The 16,438-nt window shown below is 46.7% G+C and overlaps 31 non-coding genes and 2 pseudogenes across 31 annotated transcripts; all 33 read left to right on the top strand.

Moving 5' to 3' along the window:
• Nucleotides 1-43: 43 nt before the first annotated feature.
• Nucleotides 44-162, top strand: LOC125595369. The gene has a single exon (XR_007330208.1). It is a non-coding gene; the product is annotated as a 5S ribosomal RNA (ribosomal RNA).
• A 385-nt stretch (nt 163-547) lies between these two features.
• Nucleotides 548-666, top strand: LOC125595343. Its single transcript, XR_007330182.1, has one exon. It is a non-coding gene; the product is annotated as a 5S ribosomal RNA (ribosomal RNA).
• Nucleotides 667-1,049: 383 nt separating this feature from the next.
• Nucleotides 1,050-1,168, top strand: LOC125595363. The gene has a single exon (XR_007330202.1). It is a non-coding gene; the product is annotated as a 5S ribosomal RNA (ribosomal RNA).
• Nucleotides 1,169-1,551: 383 nt separating this feature from the next.
• LOC125595340 lies at nt 1,552-1,670 on the top strand. Its single transcript, XR_007330179.1, has one exon. It is a non-coding gene; the product is annotated as a 5S ribosomal RNA (ribosomal RNA).
• A 384-nt stretch (nt 1,671-2,054) lies between these two features.
• Nucleotides 2,055-2,173, top strand: LOC125595362. The gene has a single exon (XR_007330201.1). It is a non-coding gene; the product is annotated as a 5S ribosomal RNA (ribosomal RNA).
• Nucleotides 2,174-2,494: 321 nt separating this feature from the next.
• Nucleotides 2,495-2,613, top strand: LOC125595350. Its single transcript, XR_007330189.1, has one exon. It is a non-coding gene; the product is annotated as a 5S ribosomal RNA (ribosomal RNA).
• Nucleotides 2,614-2,994: 381 nt separating this feature from the next.
• Nucleotides 2,995-3,113, top strand: LOC125595361. The gene has a single exon (XR_007330200.1). It is a non-coding gene; the product is annotated as a 5S ribosomal RNA (ribosomal RNA).
• Nucleotides 3,114-3,495: 382 nt separating this feature from the next.
• LOC125595368 lies at nt 3,496-3,614 on the top strand. Its single transcript, XR_007330207.1, has one exon. It is a non-coding gene; the product is annotated as a 5S ribosomal RNA (ribosomal RNA).
• Nucleotides 3,615-3,996: 382 nt separating this feature from the next.
• On the top strand, nt 3,997-4,115 carry LOC125595360. Its single transcript, XR_007330199.1, has one exon. It is a non-coding gene; the product is annotated as a 5S ribosomal RNA (ribosomal RNA).
• A 385-nt stretch (nt 4,116-4,500) lies between these two features.
• LOC125595359 lies at nt 4,501-4,619 on the top strand. The gene has a single exon (XR_007330198.1). It is a non-coding gene; the product is annotated as a 5S ribosomal RNA (ribosomal RNA).
• Nucleotides 4,620-4,941: 322 nt separating this feature from the next.
• Nucleotides 4,942-5,060, top strand: LOC125595342. The gene has a single exon (XR_007330181.1). It is a non-coding gene; the product is annotated as a 5S ribosomal RNA (ribosomal RNA).
• Nucleotides 5,061-5,442: 382 nt separating this feature from the next.
• LOC125595380 lies at nt 5,443-5,560 on the top strand. Its single transcript, XR_007330219.1, has one exon. It is a non-coding gene; the product is annotated as a 5S ribosomal RNA (ribosomal RNA).
• Nucleotides 5,561-5,940: 380 nt separating this feature from the next.
• LOC125595349 lies at nt 5,941-6,059 on the top strand. Its single transcript, XR_007330188.1, has one exon. It is a non-coding gene; the product is annotated as a 5S ribosomal RNA (ribosomal RNA).
• Nucleotides 6,060-6,439: 380 nt separating this feature from the next.
• Nucleotides 6,440-6,558, top strand: LOC125595358. The gene has a single exon (XR_007330197.1). It is a non-coding gene; the product is annotated as a 5S ribosomal RNA (ribosomal RNA).
• A 382-nt stretch (nt 6,559-6,940) lies between these two features.
• On the top strand, nt 6,941-7,059 carry LOC125595328. The gene has a single exon (XR_007330170.1). It is a non-coding gene; the product is annotated as a 5S ribosomal RNA (ribosomal RNA).
• A 381-nt stretch (nt 7,060-7,440) lies between these two features.
• LOC125595357 lies at nt 7,441-7,559 on the top strand. Its single transcript, XR_007330196.1, has one exon. It is a non-coding gene; the product is annotated as a 5S ribosomal RNA (ribosomal RNA).
• A 382-nt stretch (nt 7,560-7,941) lies between these two features.
• Nucleotides 7,942-8,060, top strand: LOC125595334. Its single transcript, XR_007330176.1, has one exon. It is a non-coding gene; the product is annotated as a 5S ribosomal RNA (ribosomal RNA).
• A 382-nt stretch (nt 8,061-8,442) lies between these two features.
• LOC125595341 lies at nt 8,443-8,561 on the top strand. Its single transcript, XR_007330180.1, has one exon. It is a non-coding gene; the product is annotated as a 5S ribosomal RNA (ribosomal RNA).
• Nucleotides 8,562-8,945: 384 nt separating this feature from the next.
• Nucleotides 8,946-9,064, top strand: LOC125595356. The gene has a single exon (XR_007330195.1). It is a non-coding gene; the product is annotated as a 5S ribosomal RNA (ribosomal RNA).
• Nucleotides 9,065-9,449: 385 nt separating this feature from the next.
• On the top strand, nt 9,450-9,574 carry LOC125595336 (annotated as a pseudogene).
• A 380-nt stretch (nt 9,575-9,954) lies between these two features.
• On the top strand, nt 9,955-10,074 carry LOC125595387. The gene has a single exon (XR_007330226.1). It is a non-coding gene; the product is annotated as a 5S ribosomal RNA (ribosomal RNA).
• A 381-nt stretch (nt 10,075-10,455) lies between these two features.
• LOC125595333 lies at nt 10,456-10,577 on the top strand. The gene has a single exon (XR_007330175.1). It is a non-coding gene; the product is annotated as a 5S ribosomal RNA (ribosomal RNA).
• A 383-nt stretch (nt 10,578-10,960) lies between these two features.
• Nucleotides 10,961-11,078, top strand: LOC125595329. Its single transcript, XR_007330171.1, has one exon. It is a non-coding gene; the product is annotated as a 5S ribosomal RNA (ribosomal RNA).
• Nucleotides 11,079-11,463: 385 nt separating this feature from the next.
• LOC125595384 lies at nt 11,464-11,582 on the top strand. The gene has a single exon (XR_007330223.1). It is a non-coding gene; the product is annotated as a 5S ribosomal RNA (ribosomal RNA).
• A 362-nt stretch (nt 11,583-11,944) lies between these two features.
• Nucleotides 11,945-12,064, top strand: LOC125595338 (annotated as a pseudogene).
• A 379-nt stretch (nt 12,065-12,443) lies between these two features.
• Nucleotides 12,444-12,558, top strand: LOC125595386. Its single transcript, XR_007330225.1, has one exon. It is a non-coding gene; the product is annotated as a 5S ribosomal RNA (ribosomal RNA).
• Nucleotides 12,559-12,943: 385 nt separating this feature from the next.
• On the top strand, nt 12,944-13,062 carry LOC125595348. The gene has a single exon (XR_007330187.1). It is a non-coding gene; the product is annotated as a 5S ribosomal RNA (ribosomal RNA).
• Nucleotides 13,063-13,442: 380 nt separating this feature from the next.
• LOC125595376 lies at nt 13,443-13,560 on the top strand. Its single transcript, XR_007330215.1, has one exon. It is a non-coding gene; the product is annotated as a 5S ribosomal RNA (ribosomal RNA).
• A 385-nt stretch (nt 13,561-13,945) lies between these two features.
• On the top strand, nt 13,946-14,062 carry LOC125595372. The gene has a single exon (XR_007330211.1). It is a non-coding gene; the product is annotated as a 5S ribosomal RNA (ribosomal RNA).
• A 378-nt stretch (nt 14,063-14,440) lies between these two features.
• LOC125595375 lies at nt 14,441-14,559 on the top strand. The gene has a single exon (XR_007330214.1). It is a non-coding gene; the product is annotated as a 5S ribosomal RNA (ribosomal RNA).
• A 378-nt stretch (nt 14,560-14,937) lies between these two features.
• Nucleotides 14,938-15,056, top strand: LOC125595332. The gene has a single exon (XR_007330174.1). It is a non-coding gene; the product is annotated as a 5S ribosomal RNA (ribosomal RNA).
• Nucleotides 15,057-15,427: 371 nt separating this feature from the next.
• Nucleotides 15,428-15,546, top strand: LOC125595331. Its single transcript, XR_007330173.1, has one exon. It is a non-coding gene; the product is annotated as a 5S ribosomal RNA (ribosomal RNA).
• Nucleotides 15,547-15,923: 377 nt separating this feature from the next.
• LOC125595337 lies at nt 15,924-16,040 on the top strand. Its single transcript, XR_007330178.1, has one exon. It is a non-coding gene; the product is annotated as a 5S ribosomal RNA (ribosomal RNA).
• The last annotated feature ends 398 nt before the right edge of the window (nt 16,041-16,438 follow it).

Genomic DNA, 16,438 nt, shown 5'->3' with positions numbered 1-16,438 from the left:
GGCCGAGACAAATGATATATGGAAACGCGAGTGATGTACTAACGGGTGCGATCATACCAGCACTAATGCACCGGATCCCATCAGAACTCCGTAGTTAAGCGTGCTTGGGCGAGAGTAGTACTAGGACGGGTGACCTCCCGGGAAGTCCTCGTGTTGAACCCCTTTTTATTTTTATTTTATTTTATTTTTCGGCCTAAAGCGAGTCTAAACTTGGAAACCTCATAACTTTTGAACCGTGAGGAACTACGTCGCCCATAGCACCATTTCGGAAACGCCCAGAAACCATAAAGGGCGGTGAATAGGCGTGGCAATTTTTCGGCCCCAAATTCAGCCGTTTTGACCCTCAAACGGGCTGCAGAAAGGTAAGGGACGTAAAAAAGGATCCCAATCGGATTTTCAGGTTGTTTTTGATGCTTTCTTAACGCCATTAACCTCGATGCACTATTCCGCTGGAAAAAAAACAGTCAGAAAATCATGTGGGCCCCACGGCCTTACACTTGGATTGGCCGAGACAAATGATATATGGAAACGCGAGTGATGTACTAACCGGTGCGATCATACCAGCACTAATGCACCGGATCCCATCAGAACTCCGCAGTTAAGCGTGCTTGGGCGAGAGTAGTACTAGGATGGGTGACCTCCCGGGAAGTCCTCGTGTTGCACCCCTTTTATTTTTTTTTTATTTTATTTTTCGGCCTAAAACGAGTCTAAACTTGGAAAACTCATAACTTTTGAATCGTGAGGAACTACGTCGCCCATAGCACCATTTCGGAAACGCCCAGAAACCATAAAGGGCGGTGAATAGGCGTAGCAATTTCCGGCCCCAAATTCAGCCGTTTTGACCCTCAAACGGGCTGCAGAAAGGTAAGGGACGTAAAAAAGGATCCCAATCGGATTTTCAGGTTGTTTTTGATGCTTTCTTAACGCCATTAACCTCGATGCACTATTCCGCTGGAAAAAAAACAGTCAGAAAATCATGTGGGCCCCACGGCCTTACACTTGGATTGGCCGAGACAAATGATATATGGAAACGCGAGTGATGTACTAACCGGTGCGATCATACCAGCACTAATGCACCGGATCCCATCAGAACTCCGCAGTTAAGCGTGCTTGGGCGGGAGTAGTACTAGGATGGGTGATCTCCCGGGAAGTCCTCGTGTTGCACCCCTTTTTATTTTTTTTTTATTTTTTTTTCGGCCTCAAACGAGTCTAAACTTGGAAACCTCATAACTTTTGAACCGTGAGGAACTACGTCGCCCATAGCACCATTTCGGAAACGCCCAGAAACCATAAAGGGCGGTGAATAGGCTGGCTAATTTTCGGGCCCAAATTCAGCCGTTTTGACCCTCAAACGGGCTGCAGAAAGGTAAGGGACGTAAAAAAGGATCCCAATCGGATTTTCAGGTTGTTTTTGATGCTTTCTTAACGCCATTAACCTCGATGCACTATTCCGCTGGAAAAAAATCAGTCAGAAAATCATGTGGGCCCCACGGCCTTACACTTGGAGTGGCCGAGACAAATGATATATGGAAACGCGAGTGATGTACTAACGGGTGCGATCATACCAGCACTAATGCACCGGATCCCATCAGAACTCCGCAGTTAAGCGTGCTTGGGCGAGAGTAGTACTAGGACGGGTGACCTCCCGGGAAGTCCTCGTGTTGCACCCCTTTTTATTTTATTTTATTTTATTTTTCGGCCTAAACGAGTCTAAACTTGGAAACCTCATAAATTTTGAACCGTGAGGAACTACGTCGCCCATAGCACCATTTCGGAAAAGCCCAGAAACCATAAAGGGCGGTGAATAGGCGTGGCAATTTTTCGGCCCCAAATTCAGCCGTTTTGACCCTCAAACGGGCTGCAGAAAGGTAAGGGACGTAAAAAAGGATCCCAATCGGATTTTCAGGTTGTTTTTGATGCTTTCTTAACGCCATTAACCTCGATGCACTATTCCGCTGGAAACCAAAACAGTCAGAAAATCATGTGGGCCCCACGGCCTTACACTTGGATTGGCCGAGACAAATGATATACGGAAACGCGAGTGATGTACAAACCGGTGCGATCATACCAGCACTAATGCACCGGATCCCATCAGAACTCCGCAGTTAAGCGTGCTTGGGCGGGAGTAGTACTAGGATGGGTGATCTCCCGGGAAGTCCTCGTGTTGCACCCCTTTTTATTTTTATTTTTATTTTTTTTGGCCTAAAACGTGTCTAAACTTGGAAACCTCATAACTTTTGAACCGTGAGGAACTACGTCGCCCACAGTACCATTTCAGCCGTTTTGACCCTCAAACGGGCTGCAGAAAGGTAAGGGACGTAAAAAAGGATCCCAATCGGATTTTCAGGTTGTTTTTGATGCTTTCTTAACGCCATTAACCTCGATGCACTATTCCGCTGGAAAAAAAACAGTCAGAAAATCATGTGGGCCCCACGGCCTTACACTTGGATTGGCCGAGACAAATGATATATGGAAACGCGAGTGATGTACTAACCGGTGCGATCATACCAGCACTAATGCACCGGATCCCATCAGAACTCCGCAGTTAAGCGTGCTTGGGCGAGAGTAGTACTAGGATGGGTGACCTCCCGGGAAGTCCTCGTGTTGCACCCTTTTTTTTTTTTTTATTTTATTTTTCGGCCTAAAACGAGTCTAAACTTGGAAAACTCATAACTTTTGAATCGTGAGGAACTACGTCGCCCATAGCACCATTTCGGAAACGCCCAGAAACCATAAAGGGGGTGAATAGGCGTGACAATTTTTCGGCCCCAAATTCAGCCGTTTTGACCCTCAAACGGGCTGCAGAAAGGTAAGGGACGTAAAAAAGGATCCCAATCGGATTTTCAGGTTGTTTTTGATGCTTTCTTAACGCCATTAACCTCGATGCACTATTCCGCTGGGAAAAAAACAGTCAGAAAATCATGTGGGCCCCACGGCCTTACACTTGGATTGGCCGAGACAAATGATATATGGAAACGCGAGTGATGTACTAACCGGTGCGATCATACCAGCACTAATGCACCGGATCCCATCAGAACTCCGCAGTTAAGCGTGCTTGGGCGGGAGTAGTACTAGGATGGGTGATCTCCCGGGAAGTCCTCGTGTTGCACCCCTTTTTTTTTTTTTTTTTTTTTTTTTCGGCCTCAAACGAGTCTAAACTTGGAAAACTCATAACTTTTGAATCGTGAGGAACTACGTCGCCCACAGTACCATTTCGGAAACGCCCAGAAACCATAAAGGGCGGTGAATAGGCTGGCAATTTTTCGGGCCCAAATTCAGCCGTTTTGACCCTCAAACGGGCTGCAGAAAGGTAAGGGACGTAAAAAAGGATCCCAATCGGATTTTCAGGTTGTTTTTGATGCTTTCTTAACGCCATTAACCTCGATGCACTATTCCGCTGGAAAAAAATCAGTCAGAAAATCATGTGGGCCCCACGGCCTTACACTTGGAGTGGCCGAGACAAATGATATATGGAAACGCGAGTGATGTACTAACGGGTGCGATCATACCAGCACTAATGCACCGGATCCCATCAGAACTCCGTAGTTAAGCGTGCTTGGGCGAGAGTAGTACTAGGACGGGTGACCTCCCGGGAAGTCCTCGTGTTGAACCCCTTTTTATTTTTTTTATTTTATTTTTCGGCCTAAACGAGTCTAAACTTGGAAACCTCATAACTTTTGAACCGTGAGGAACTACGTCGCCCATAGCACCATTTCGGAAACGCCCAGAAACCATAAAGGGCGGTGAATAGGCGTGGCAATTTTTCGGCCCCAAATTCAGCCGTTTTGACCCTCAAACGGGCTGCAGAAAGGTAAGGGACGTAAAAAAGGATCCCAATCGGATTTTCAGGTTGTTTTTGATGCTTTCTTAACGCCATTAACCTCGATGCACTATTCCGCTGGAAACAAAACAGTCAGAAAATCATGTGGGCCCCACGGCCTTACACTTGGAGTGGCCGAGACAAATGATATATGGAAACGCGAGTGATGTACTAACGGGTGCGATCATACCAGCACTAATGCACCGGATCCCATCAGAACTCCGCAGTTAAGCGTGCTTGGGCGAGAGTAGTACTAGGATGGGTGACCTCCCGGGAAGTCCTCGTGTTGCACCCCTTTTTATTTTTTTTTTATTTTTTTTTCGGCCTAAAGCGAGTCTAAACTTGGAAACCTCATAACTTTTGAACCGTGAGGAACTACGTCGCCCATAGCACCATTTCGGAAACGCCCAGAAACCATAAAGGGCGGTGAATAGGCGTGGCAATTTTTCGGCCCCAAATTCAGCCGTTTTGACCCTCAAACGGGCTGCAGAAAGGTAAGGGACGTAAAAAAGGATCCCAATCGGATTTTCAGGTTGTTTTTGATGCTTTCTTAACGCCATTAACCTCGATGCACTATTCCGCTGGAAAAAAAAACAGTCAGAAAATCATGTGGGCCCCACGGCCTTACACTTGGATTGGCCGAGACAAATGATATATGGAAACGCGAGTGATGTACTAACCGGTGCGATCATACCAGCACTAATGCACCGGATCCCATCAGAACTCCGCAGTTAAGCGTGCTTGGGCGGGAGTAGTACTAGGATGGGTGATCTCCCGGGAAGTCCTCGTGTTGCACCCCTTTTTATTTTTATTTTTATTTTTTTTTGGCCTAAAACGAGTCTAAACTTGGAAACCTCATAACTTTTGAACCGTGAGGAACTACGTCGCCCACAGTACCATTTCAGCCGTTTTGACCCTCAAATGGGCTGCAGAAAGGTAAGGGACGTAAAAAAGGATCCCAATCGGATTTTCATGTTGTTTTTGATGCTTTCTTAACGCCATTAACCTCGATGCACTATTCCGCTGGAAAAAAAACAGTCAGAAAATCATGTGGGCCCCACGGCCTTACACTTGGATTGGCCGAGACAAATGATATATGGAAACGCGAGTGATGTACTAACCGGTGCGATCATACCAGCACTAATGCACCGGATCCCATCAGAACTCCGCAGTTAAGCGTGCTTGGGCGAGAGTAGTACTAGGATGGGTGACCTCCCGGGAAGTCCTCGTGTTGCACCCCTTTTTATTTTTTTTATTTTATTTTTCGGCCTAAAACGAGTCTAAACTTGGAAACCTCATAACTTTTGAATCGTGAGGAACTACGTCGCCCATAGCACCATTTCGGAAACGCCCAGAAACCATAAAGGGCGGTGAATAGGCGTGGCAATTTTCGGCCCCAAATTCAGCCGTTTTGACCCTCAAACGGGCTGCAGAAAGGTAAGGGACGTAAAAAAGGATCCCAATCGGATTTTCAGGTTGTTTTTGATGCTTTCTTAACGCCATTAACCTCGATGCACTATTCCGCTGAAAAAAAAACAGTCAGAAAATCATGTGGGCCCCACGGCCTTACACTTGGATTGGCCGAGACAAATGATATATGGAAACGCGAGTGATGTACTAACCGGTGCGATCATACCAGCACTAATGCACCGGATCCCATCAGAACTCCGCAGTTAAGCGTGCTTGGGCGGGAGTAGTACTAGGATGGGTGATCTCCGGGAAGTCCTCGTGTTGCACCCCTTTTATTTTTTTTTATTTTATTTTTCGGCCTCAAACGAGTCTAAACTTGGAAACCTCATAACTTTTGAACCGTGAGGAACTACGTCGCCCATAGCACCATTTCGGAAACGCCCAGAAACCATAAAGGGCGGTGAATAGGCTGGCAATTTTCGGCCCAAATTCAGCCGTTTTGACCCTCAAACGGGCTGCAGAAAGGTAAGGGACGTAAAAAAGGATCCCAATCGGATTTTCAGGTTGTTTTTGATGCTTTCTTAACGCCATTAACCTCGATGCACTATTCCGCTGGAAAAAAATCAGTCAGAAAATCATGTGGGCCCCACGGCCTTACACTTGGAGTGGCCGAGACAAATGATATATGGAAACGCGAGTGATGTACTAACGGGTGCGATCATACCAGCACTAATGCACCGGATCCCATCAGAACTCCGCAGTTAAGCGTGCTTGGGCGAGAGTAGTACTAGGATGGGTGACCTCCCGGGAAGTCCTCGTGTTGCACCCCTTTTATTTTTATTTTATTTATTTTTCGGCCTAAACGAGTCTAAACTTGGAAACCTCATAACTTTTGAACCGTGAGGAACTACGTCGCCCATAGCACCATTTCGGAAACGCCCAGAAACCATAAAGGGCGGTGAATAGGCGTGGCAATTTTTCGGCCCCAAATTCAGCCGTTTTGACCCTCAAACGGGCTGCAGAAAGGTAAGGGACGTAAAAAAGGATCCCAATCGGATTTTCAGGTTGTTTTTGATGCTTCTTAACGCCATTAACCTCGATGCACTATTCCGCTGGAAAAAAACAGTCAGAAAATCATGTGGGCCCCACGGCCTTACACTTGGATTGGCCGAGACAAATGATATATGGAAACGCGAGTGATGTACTAACCGGTGCGATCATACCAGCACTAATGCACCGGATCCCATCAGAACTCCGCAGTTAAGCGTGCTTGGGCGGGAGTAGTACTAGGATGGGTGATCTCCCGGGAAGTCCTCGTGTTGCACCCCTTTTTTTTTTTTTTATTTTTTTTTCGGCCTCAAACGAGTCTAAACTTGGAAATCTCATAACTTTTGAACCGTGAGGAACTACGTCGCCCATAGCACCATTTCGGAAAAGCCCAGAAACCATAAAGGGCGGTTAATAGGCTTGTCAATTTTTCGGGCCCAAATTCAGCCGTTTTGACCCTCAAACGGGCTGCAGAAAGGTAAGGGACGTAAAAAAGGATCCCAATCGGATTTTCAGGTTGTTTTTGATGCTTTCTTAACGCCATTAACCTCGATGCACTATTCCGCTGGAAAAAAATCAGTCAGAAAATCATGTGGGCCCCACGGCCTTACACTTGGAGTGGCCGAGACAAATGATATATGGAAACGCGAGTGATGTACTAACGGGTGCGATCATACCAGCACTAATGCACCGGATCCCATCAGAACTCCGCAGTTAAGCGTGCTTGGGCGAGAGTAGTACTAGGATGGGTGACCTCCCGGGAAGTCCTCGTGTTGCACCCCTTTTTTTTTTTTTTTTTTTTTTTTCGGCCTAAAACGAGTCTAAACTTGGAAAACTCATAACTTTTGAATCGTGAGGAACTACGTCGCCCATAGCACCATTTCGGAAACGCCCAGAAACCATAAAGGGCGGTGAATAGGCGTGGCAATTTTTCGGCCCCAAATTCAGCCGTTTTGACCCTCAAACGGGCTGCAGAAAGGTAAGGGACGTAAAAAAGGATCCCAATCGGATTTTCAGGTTGTTTTTGATGCTCTCTTAACGCCATTAACCTCGATGCACTATTCCGCTGGAAAAAAACAGTCAGAAAATCATGTGGGCCCCACGGCCTTACACTTGGATTGGCCGAGACAAATGATATATGGAAACGCGAGTGATGTACTAACCGGTGCGATCATACCAGCACTAATGCACCGGATCCCATCAGAACTCCGCAGTTAAGCGTGCTTGGGCGGGAGTAGTACTAGGATGGGTGATCTCCCGGGAAGTCCTCGTGTTGCACCCCTTTTTATTTTTTTTATTTTATTTTTCGGCCTCAAACGAGTCTAAACTTGGAAACCTCATAACTTTTGAACCGTGAGGAACTACGTCGCCCACAGTACCATTTCGGAAACGCCCAGAAACCATAAAGGGCGGTGAATAGGCTGGCAATTTTTCGGGCCCAAATTCAGCCGTTTTGACCCTCAAACGGGCTGCAGAAAGGTAAGGGACGTAAAAAAGGATCCCAATCGGATTTTCAGGTTGTTTTTGATGCTTTCTTAACGCCATTAACCTCGATGCACTATTCCGCTGGAAAAAAATCAGTCAGAAAATCATGTGGGCCCCACGGCCTTACACTTGGAGTGGCCGAGACAAATGATATATGGAAACGCGAGTGATGTACTAACGGGTGCGATCATACCAGCACTAATGCACCGGATCCCATCAGAACTCCGCAGTTAAGCGTGCTTGGGCGAGAGTAGTACTAGGACGGGTGACCTCCCGGGAAGTCCTCGTGTTGCACCCCTTTTTATTTTTTTTATTTTATTTTTCGGCCTAAAACGAGTCTAAACTTGGAAACCTCATAACTTTTGAACCGTGAGGAACTACGTCGCCCATAGCACCATTTCGGAAACGCCCAGAAACCATAAAGGGCGGTGAATAGGCGTGGCAATTTTTCGGCCCCAAATTCAGCCGTTTTGACCCTCAAACGGGCTGCAGAAAGGTAAGGGACGTAAAAAAGGATCCCAATCGGATTTTCAGGTTGTTTTGATGCTTTCTTAACGCCATTAACCTCGATGCACTATTCCGCTGGAAAAAAAACAGTCAGAAAATCATGTGGGCCCCACGGCCTTACACTTGGAGTGGCCGAGACAAATGATATATGGAAACGCGAGTGATGTACTAACCGGTGCGATCATACCAGCACTAATGCACCGGATCCCATCAGAACTCCGCAGTTAAGCGTGCTTGGGCGAGAGTAGTACTAGGATGGGTGACCTCCCGGGAAGTCCTCGTGTTGCACCCCTTTTTATTTTTTTTATTTTTTTTTTCGGCCTAAAACGAGTCTAAACTTGGAAACCTCATAACTTTTGAACCGTGAGGAACTACGTCGCCCATAGCACCATTTCGGAAACGCCCAGAAACCATAAAAGGCGGTGAATATGCGTGGCAATTTTTCGGCCCCAAATTCAGCCGTTTTGACCCTCAAACGGGCTGCAGAAAGGTAAGGGACGTAAAAAAGGATCCGAAATCGGATTTTCAGGTTGTTTTTGATGCTTTCTTAACGCCATTAACCTCGATGCACTATTCCGCTGGAAAAAAAACAGTCAGAAAATCATGTGGGCCCCACGGCCTTACACTTGGAGTGGCCGAGACAAATGATATATGGAAACGCGAGTGATGTACTAACCGGTGCGATCATACCAGCACTAATGCACCGGATCCCATCAGAACTCCGCAGTTAAGCGTGCTTGGGCGGGAGTAGTACTAGGATGGGTGATCTCCCGGGAAGTCCTCGTGTTGCACCCCTTTTATTTTTTTTTTATTTTTTTTCGGCCTAAAACGAGTCTAAACTTGGAAATCTCATAACTTTTGAACCGTGAGGAGGAACTACGTCGCCCATAGCACCATTTCGGAAACGCCCAGAAACCATAAAGGGCGGTGAATAGGCGTGGCAATTTTTCGGCCCCAAATTCAGCCGTTTTGACCCTCAAACGGGCTGCAGAAAGGTAAGGGACGTAAAAAAGGATCCCAATCGGATTTTCAGGTTGTTTTTGATGCTTTCTTAACGCCATTAACCTCGATGCACTATTCCGCTGAAAAAAAAACAGTCAGAAAATCATGTGGGCCCCACGGCCTTACACTTGGAGTGGCCGAGACAAAAGATATATGGAAACGCGAGTGATGTACTAACCGGTGCGATCATACCAGCACTAATGCACCAGATCCCATCAGAACTCCGCAGGTTAAGCGTGCTTGGGCGGAGCGAGAGTAGTACTAGGATGGGTGACCTCCCGGGAAGTCCTCGTGTTGCACCCCTTTTTATTTTTTTTATTCTATTTTTCGGCCTAAAACGAGTCTAAACTTGGAAACCTCATAACTTTTGAACCGTGAGGAACTACGTCGCCCATAGCACCATTTCGGAAACGCCCAGAAACCATAAAGGGCGGTGAATAGGCGTGGCAATTTTCGGCCCAAATTCAGCCGTTTTGACCCTCAAACGGGCTGCAGAAAGGTTTGGGACGTAAAAAAGGATCCCAATCGGATTTTCAGGTTGTTTTTGATGCTTTCTTAACGCCATTAACCTCGATACACTATTCCGCTGGGAAAAAAACAGTCAGAAAATCATGTGGGCCCCACGGCCTTACACTTGGATGGCCGAGACAAATGATATATGGAAACGCGAGTGATGTACTAACCGGTGCGATCATACCAGCACTAATGCACCGGATCCATCAGAACTCCGCAGTTAAGCGTGCTTGGGCGGGAGAGTAGTACTAGGATGGGTGACCTCCCGGGAAGTCCTCGTGTTGCACCCCTTTTATTTTTTTTTATTTTATTTTCGGCCTCAAACGAGTCTAAACTTGGAAACCTCATAACTTTTGAACCGTGAGGAACTACGTCGCCATAGCACCATTTCGGAAACGCCCAGAAACCATAAAGGGCAGGTGGGAATAGGCTGGCCAATTTTTCGGGCCCAAATTCAGCGTTTTGACCCTCAAACGGGCTGCAGAAAGGTAAGGGACGTAAAAAAGGATCCCAATCGGATTTTCAGGTTGTTTTTGATGCTTTCTTAACGCCATTAACCTCGATGCACTATTCCGCTGGAAAAAAAACAGTCAGAAAATCATGTGGGCCCCACGGCCTTACATGGAGTGGCCGAGACAAATGATATATGGAAACGCGAGTGATGTACTAACGGGTGCGATCATACCAGCACTAATGCACCGGATCCCATCAGAACTCCGCAGTTAAGTGCTTGGGCGGGGGGAGAGTAGTACTAGGATGGGTGATCTCCCGGGAAGTCCTCGTGTTGCACCCCTTTTTATTTTTTTTTTTTATTTTTCGGCCTCAAACGAGTCTAAACTTGGAAACCTCATAACTTTTGAACCGTGAGGAACTACGTCGCCCATAGTACCATTTCGGAAACGCCCAGAAACCATAAAGGGCGGTGAATAGGCGTGGCAATTTTTCGGGCCCAAATTCAGCCGTTTTGACCCTCAAACGGGCTGCAGAAAGGTAAGGGACGTAAAAAAGGATCCCAATCGGATTTTCAGGTTGTTTTTGATGCATTCTTAACGCCATTAACCTCGATGCACTATTCCGCTGGAAAAAATCAGTCAGAGAAAATCATGTGGGCCCCACGGCCTTACACTTGGAGTGGCCGAGACAAATGATATATGGAAACGCGAGTGATGTACTAACGGGTGCGATCATACCAGCACTAATGCACCGGATCCCATCAGAACTCCGTAGTTAAGCGTGCTGGGCGAGAGTAGTACTAGGACGGGTGACCTCCCGGGAAGTCCTCGTGTTGAAACCCTTTTTATTTTTATTTTATTTATTTTTCGGCCTAAAACGAGTCTAAACTTGGAAACCTCATAACTTTTGAACCGTGAGGAACTACGTCGCCCATAGCACCATTTCGGAAAACGCCAGAAACCATAAAGGGCGGGTGAATAGGCGTGGCAATTTTTCGGCCCCAAATTCAGCCGTTTTGACCCTCAAACGGGCTGCAGAAAGGTAAGGGACGTAAAAAAGGATCCAATCGGATTTTCAGGTTGTTTTTGATGCTTTCTTAACGCCATTTACCTCGATGCACTACTCCGCTGGAAAAAAAAACAGTCATAAAATAATGTGGGTCCCACAGCCTTACACTTGGATTGGCCGAGACAAATGATATATCGAAACGCGAGTGATGTACTAACCGGTGCGATCATACCAGCACTAATGCACCAGATCCCATCAGAACTCCGCAGTCAAGCGTGCTTGGGAGAGAGTAGTACTAGGATGGGTGACCTCCCGGGAAGTCCTCGTGTTGCACCCTTATTTTATTTTCGGCCTAAAGCGAGTCTAAACTTGGAAACCTCATAACTTTTGAACCGTGAGGAACTACGTCACCCATAGCACCATTTCGGAAACGCCCAGAAACCATAAAGGCGGTGAATAGGCGTGGCAATTTTCGGCCCAAATTCAGCCGTTTGACCCTCAAACGGGCTGCAGAAGGTAAGGGACGTAAAAAAGGATCCCAATCGGATTTTCAGGTTGTTTTTGATGCTTTCTTAACGCCATTAACCTCGATGCACTATTCCGCTGGAAAAAAAACAGTCAGAAAATCATGTGGGCCACGGCCTTACACTTGGAGTGGCCGAGACAAATGATATATGGAAACGCGAGTGATGTACTAACGGGTGCGATCATACCAGCACTAATGCACCGGATCCCATCAGAACTCCGTTAAGTGTTAAGGGCTTGGCGAGAGTAGTACTAGGATGGGTGACCTCCCGGGAAGTCCTCGTGTTGCACCCCTTTTTATTTTTATTTTATTTTTTTTCGGCCCTAAAACGAGTCTAAACTTGGAAACCTCATAACTTTTGAACCGAGGAACTACGTCGCCCATAGCACCATTTCGGAAACGCCAGAAACCATAAAGGGCGGTGAATAGGCGTGGCAATTTTTCGGCCCCAAATTCAGCCGTTTTGACCTCAAACGGGCTGCAGAAAGGTAAGGGACGTAAAAAAGGATCCCAATCGGATTTCAGGTGTTTTTGATGCTTTCTTAACGCCATTAACCTCGATGCACTATTCCGCTGAAAAAAAAACAGTCAAGAAAATCATGTGGGCCCCACGGCCTTACACTTGGATTGGCCGAGACAAATGATATATGGAAACGCGAGTGATGTACTAACGGGTGCGATCATACCAGCACTAATGCACCGGATCCCATCAGAACTCCGCAGTTAAGCGTGCTTGGGGAGAGTACTAGGATGGGTGACCTCCCGGGAAGTCCTCGTGTTGCACCCCTTTTTATTTTTTTTATTTTATTTTTTGGCCTAAAACGAGTCTAAACTTGGAAACCTCATAACTTTTGAACCGTGAGGAACTACGTTGCCCATAGCACCATTTCGGAAACGCCCAGAAACCATAAAGGGCGTGAGTGAATAGGCGTGGCAATTTTTCGGCCCCAAATTCAGCCGTTTTGACCCTCAAACGGGCTGCAGAAAGAAAGTAAGGGACGTAAAAAAGGATCCCAATCGGATTTTCAGGTTGTTTTGATGCTTCTTAACGCATTAACCTCGATGCACTATTCCGCTGAAAAAAAAACAGTCAGAAAATCATGTGGGCCCCACGGCCTTACACTTGGATGGCCGAGACAAATGATATATGGAAACGCGAGTGATGTACTAACCGGTGCGATCATACCAGCACTAATGCACCGGATCCCATCAGAACTCCGCAGTTAAGCGTGCTTGGGCGGGAGTAGTACTAGGATGGGTGACCTCCCGGGAAGTCCTCGTGTTGCACCCCTTTTTATTTTTTTTATTTTATTTTTCGGCCTAAAACGAGTCTAAACTTGGAAACCTCATAACTTTGAACGTGAGGAACTACGTCGCCCATAGCTACATTCGGAAACGCCCAGAAACCATAAAGGGCGTGAATAGGTAGGCTGGCAATTTTCGGCCCAAATTCAGCCGTTTTGACCCTCAAACGGGCTGCAGAAAGGTAAGGGACGTAAAAAAGGATCCCAATCGGATTTTCAGGTTGTTTTGATGCTTTCTTAACGCCATTACCTCGATGCACTATTCCGCTGGAAAAAAAAATCAGTCAGAAAATCATGTGGGCCCCACGGCCTTACACTTGGAGTGGCCGAGACAAATGATATATGGAAACGCGAGTGATGTACTAACGGGTGCGATCATACCAGCACTAATGCACCGGATCCCATCAGAACTCCGCAGTTAAGCGTGCTTGGGCGAGAGTAGTACTAGGAGGGTGACCTCCCGGGAAGTCCTCGTGTTGAACCCCTTTTATTTTTATTTTATTTTATTTTTCGGCCTAAAACGAGTCTAAACTTGGAAACCTCATAACTTTTGAACCGTGAGGAACTACGTCGCCCATAGCACCATTTCGGAAACGCCCAGAAACCATAAAGGGCGTGGAATAGGCGTGGCAATTTTTCGGGCCCAAATTCAGCCGTTTTGACCCTCAAACGGGCTGCAGAAAGGTAAGGGACGTAAAAAAGGATCCCAATCGGATTTTCATGTTGTTTTTTGATGCTTTCTTAACGCCATTAACCTCGATGCACTATTCCGCTGGAAAAAAAACAGTCAGAAAATCATGTGGGCCCCACGGCCTTACACTTGGATTGGCCGAGACAAATGATATATGGAAACGCGAGTGATGTACTAACGGGTGCGATCATACCAGCACTAATGCACCGGATCCCATCAGAACTCCGCAGTTAAGCGTGCTTGGGCGGAGTAGTACTAGGATGGGTGACCTCCCGGGAAAGTCCGTGTTGCACCCCTTTTTATTTTTTTTTTTTTTTTTCGGCCTCAAACGAGTCTAAACTTGGAAACCTCATAACTTTTGAACCGTGAGGAACTACGTCGCCCATAGCACCATTTCGGAAAAGCCCAGAAACCATAAAGGGCGGTGAATAGGCGTGCCAATTTTTCGGCCCCAAATTCAGCCGTTTTGACCCTCAAACGGGCTGCAGAAAGGTAAGGGACGTAAAAAAGGATCCCAATCGGATTTTCAGGTTGTTTTGATGCTTTCTAACGCCATTAACCTCGATGCACTATTCCGCTGGAAAAAAAACAGTCAGAAAATCATGTGGGCCCCACGGCCTTACACTTGGAGTGGCCGAGACAAATGATATATGGAAACGCGAGTGATGTACTAACGGTGCGATCATACCAGCACTAATGCACCGGATCCCATCAGAACTCCGCAGTTAAGCGTGCTTGGGGGAGAGTAGTACTAGGATGGGTGACCTCCCGGGAAGTCCTCGTGTTGCACCCCTTTTATTATTTTTATTTTATTTTTTCGGCCTAAAACGAGTCTAAACTTGGAAACCTCATAACTTTTGAACCGTGAGGAACTACGTCGCCCATAGCACCATTTCGGAAAAAGCCCAGAAACCATAAAGGGCGGTGAATAGGCTGGCCAATTTTTCGGCCCAAATTCAGCCGTTTTGACCCTCAAACGGGCTGCAGAAAGGTAAGGGACGTAAAAAAGGATCCCAATCGGATTTTCAGGTTGTTTTGATGCTTTCTTAACGCCATTAACCTCGATGCACTATTCCGCTGAAAAAAAACAGTCAGAAAATCATGTGGGCCCCACGGCCTTACACTGGTGGCCGAGACAAATGATATATGGAAACGCGAGTGATGTACTAACCGGTGCGATCATACCAGCACTAATGCACCGGATCCCATCAGAACTCCGCAGTTAAGCGTGCTTGGGCGGGAGAGTAGTACTAGGATGGGTGATCCCGGGAAGTCCTCGTGTTGCACCCCTTTTATTTTTATTTTATTTTTTCGGCCTAAAACGAGTCTAAACTGGAAACCTCATAACTTTTGAACCGTGAGGAACTACGTCGCCCATAGCACCATTCGGAAACGCCAGAAAACCATAAAGGGCGGTGAATAGGCGTGCAATTTTTCGGGCCCAAATTCAGCCGTTTTGACCCTCAAACGGGCTGCAGAAAGGTAAGGGACGTAAAAAAGGATCCCAATCGGTTTTCAGGTTGTTTTGATGCTTCTTAACGCCATTAACCTCGATGCACTATTCGCTGGAAAAAATCAGTCAAAATCATGTGGGCCCCACGGCCTTACACTTGGAGTGGCCGAGACAAATGATATATGGAAACGCGAGTGATGTTACTAACGGGTGCGATCATACCAGCACTAATGCACCGGATCCCATCAGAACTCCGCAGTTAAGCGTGCTTGGGCGAGAGTAGTACTAGGCGGGTGACCTCCCGGGGAAGTCCTCGTGTTGACCCCTTTTTATTTTTTATTTTATTTTTCGGCCTAAAACGAGTCTAAACTTGGAACCTCATAACTTTTGAACCGTGAGGAACTACGTCGCCCATAACCATTTCGGAAAACGCCCAGAAACCATAAAGGGCGGTGAATAGGCTGGCAATTTTTCGGCCCAAATTCAGCCGTTTTGACCCTCAAACGGGCTGCAGAAAGGTAAGGGACGTAAAAAAGGATCCCAATCGGATTTTCAGGTTGTTTTTGATGCTTTCTTAACGCCATTAACCTCGATGCACTATTCCGCTGGAAAAAAACAGTCAGAAAATCATGTGGGCCCCACGGCCTTACACTTGGAGTGGCCGAGACAAATGATATATGGAAACGCGAGTGATGTGTACTAACGGGTGCGATCATACCAGCACTAATGCACCGGATCCCATCAGAAACCCGAAGTAAGCGTGCTTGGGCGGGAGTAGTACTAGGATGGGTGATCTCCGGGAAGTCCTCGTGTTGCACCCTTTTTATTTTTTTTTTATTTTTTTTTCGGCCTAAACGAGTCTAAACTTGGAAACCTCATAAACTTTTGAACCGTGAGGAACTACGTCGCCCATAGCACCATTTCGGAAAAGCCCAGAAACCATAAAAGGGGAGGTGGTAAATAGGCGTGCAATTTTTCGGGCCCAAATTCAGCCGTTTTGACCCTCAAACGGGCTGCAGAAAGGTAAGGGACGTAAAAAAGGATCCCAACGGATTTCATGTTGTTTTTGATGCTTTCTTAACGCCATTAACCCGATGCACTATTCCGCTGGAAAAAAAATCAGTCGAAAATCATGTGGGCCCCACGGCCTAACACTTGGATTGGACGAGACAAATGATATAGGGAAACGCGAGGATGTGTACCAACGGGTGCGATCATA

This window comes from Brassica napus, unplaced genomic scaffold, assembly GCF_020379485.1.
Source record: "Brassica napus cultivar Da-Ae unplaced genomic scaffold, Da-Ae ScsIHWf_1040;HRSCAF=1456, whole genome shotgun sequence".
Lineage (NCBI taxonomy): Eukaryota > Viridiplantae > Streptophyta > Magnoliopsida > Brassicales > Brassicaceae > Brassica > Brassica napus.
The sequence above is the reverse complement of the archived record's forward strand: the minus strand, read 5'-3'. Positions and strand labels throughout refer to the sequence as shown.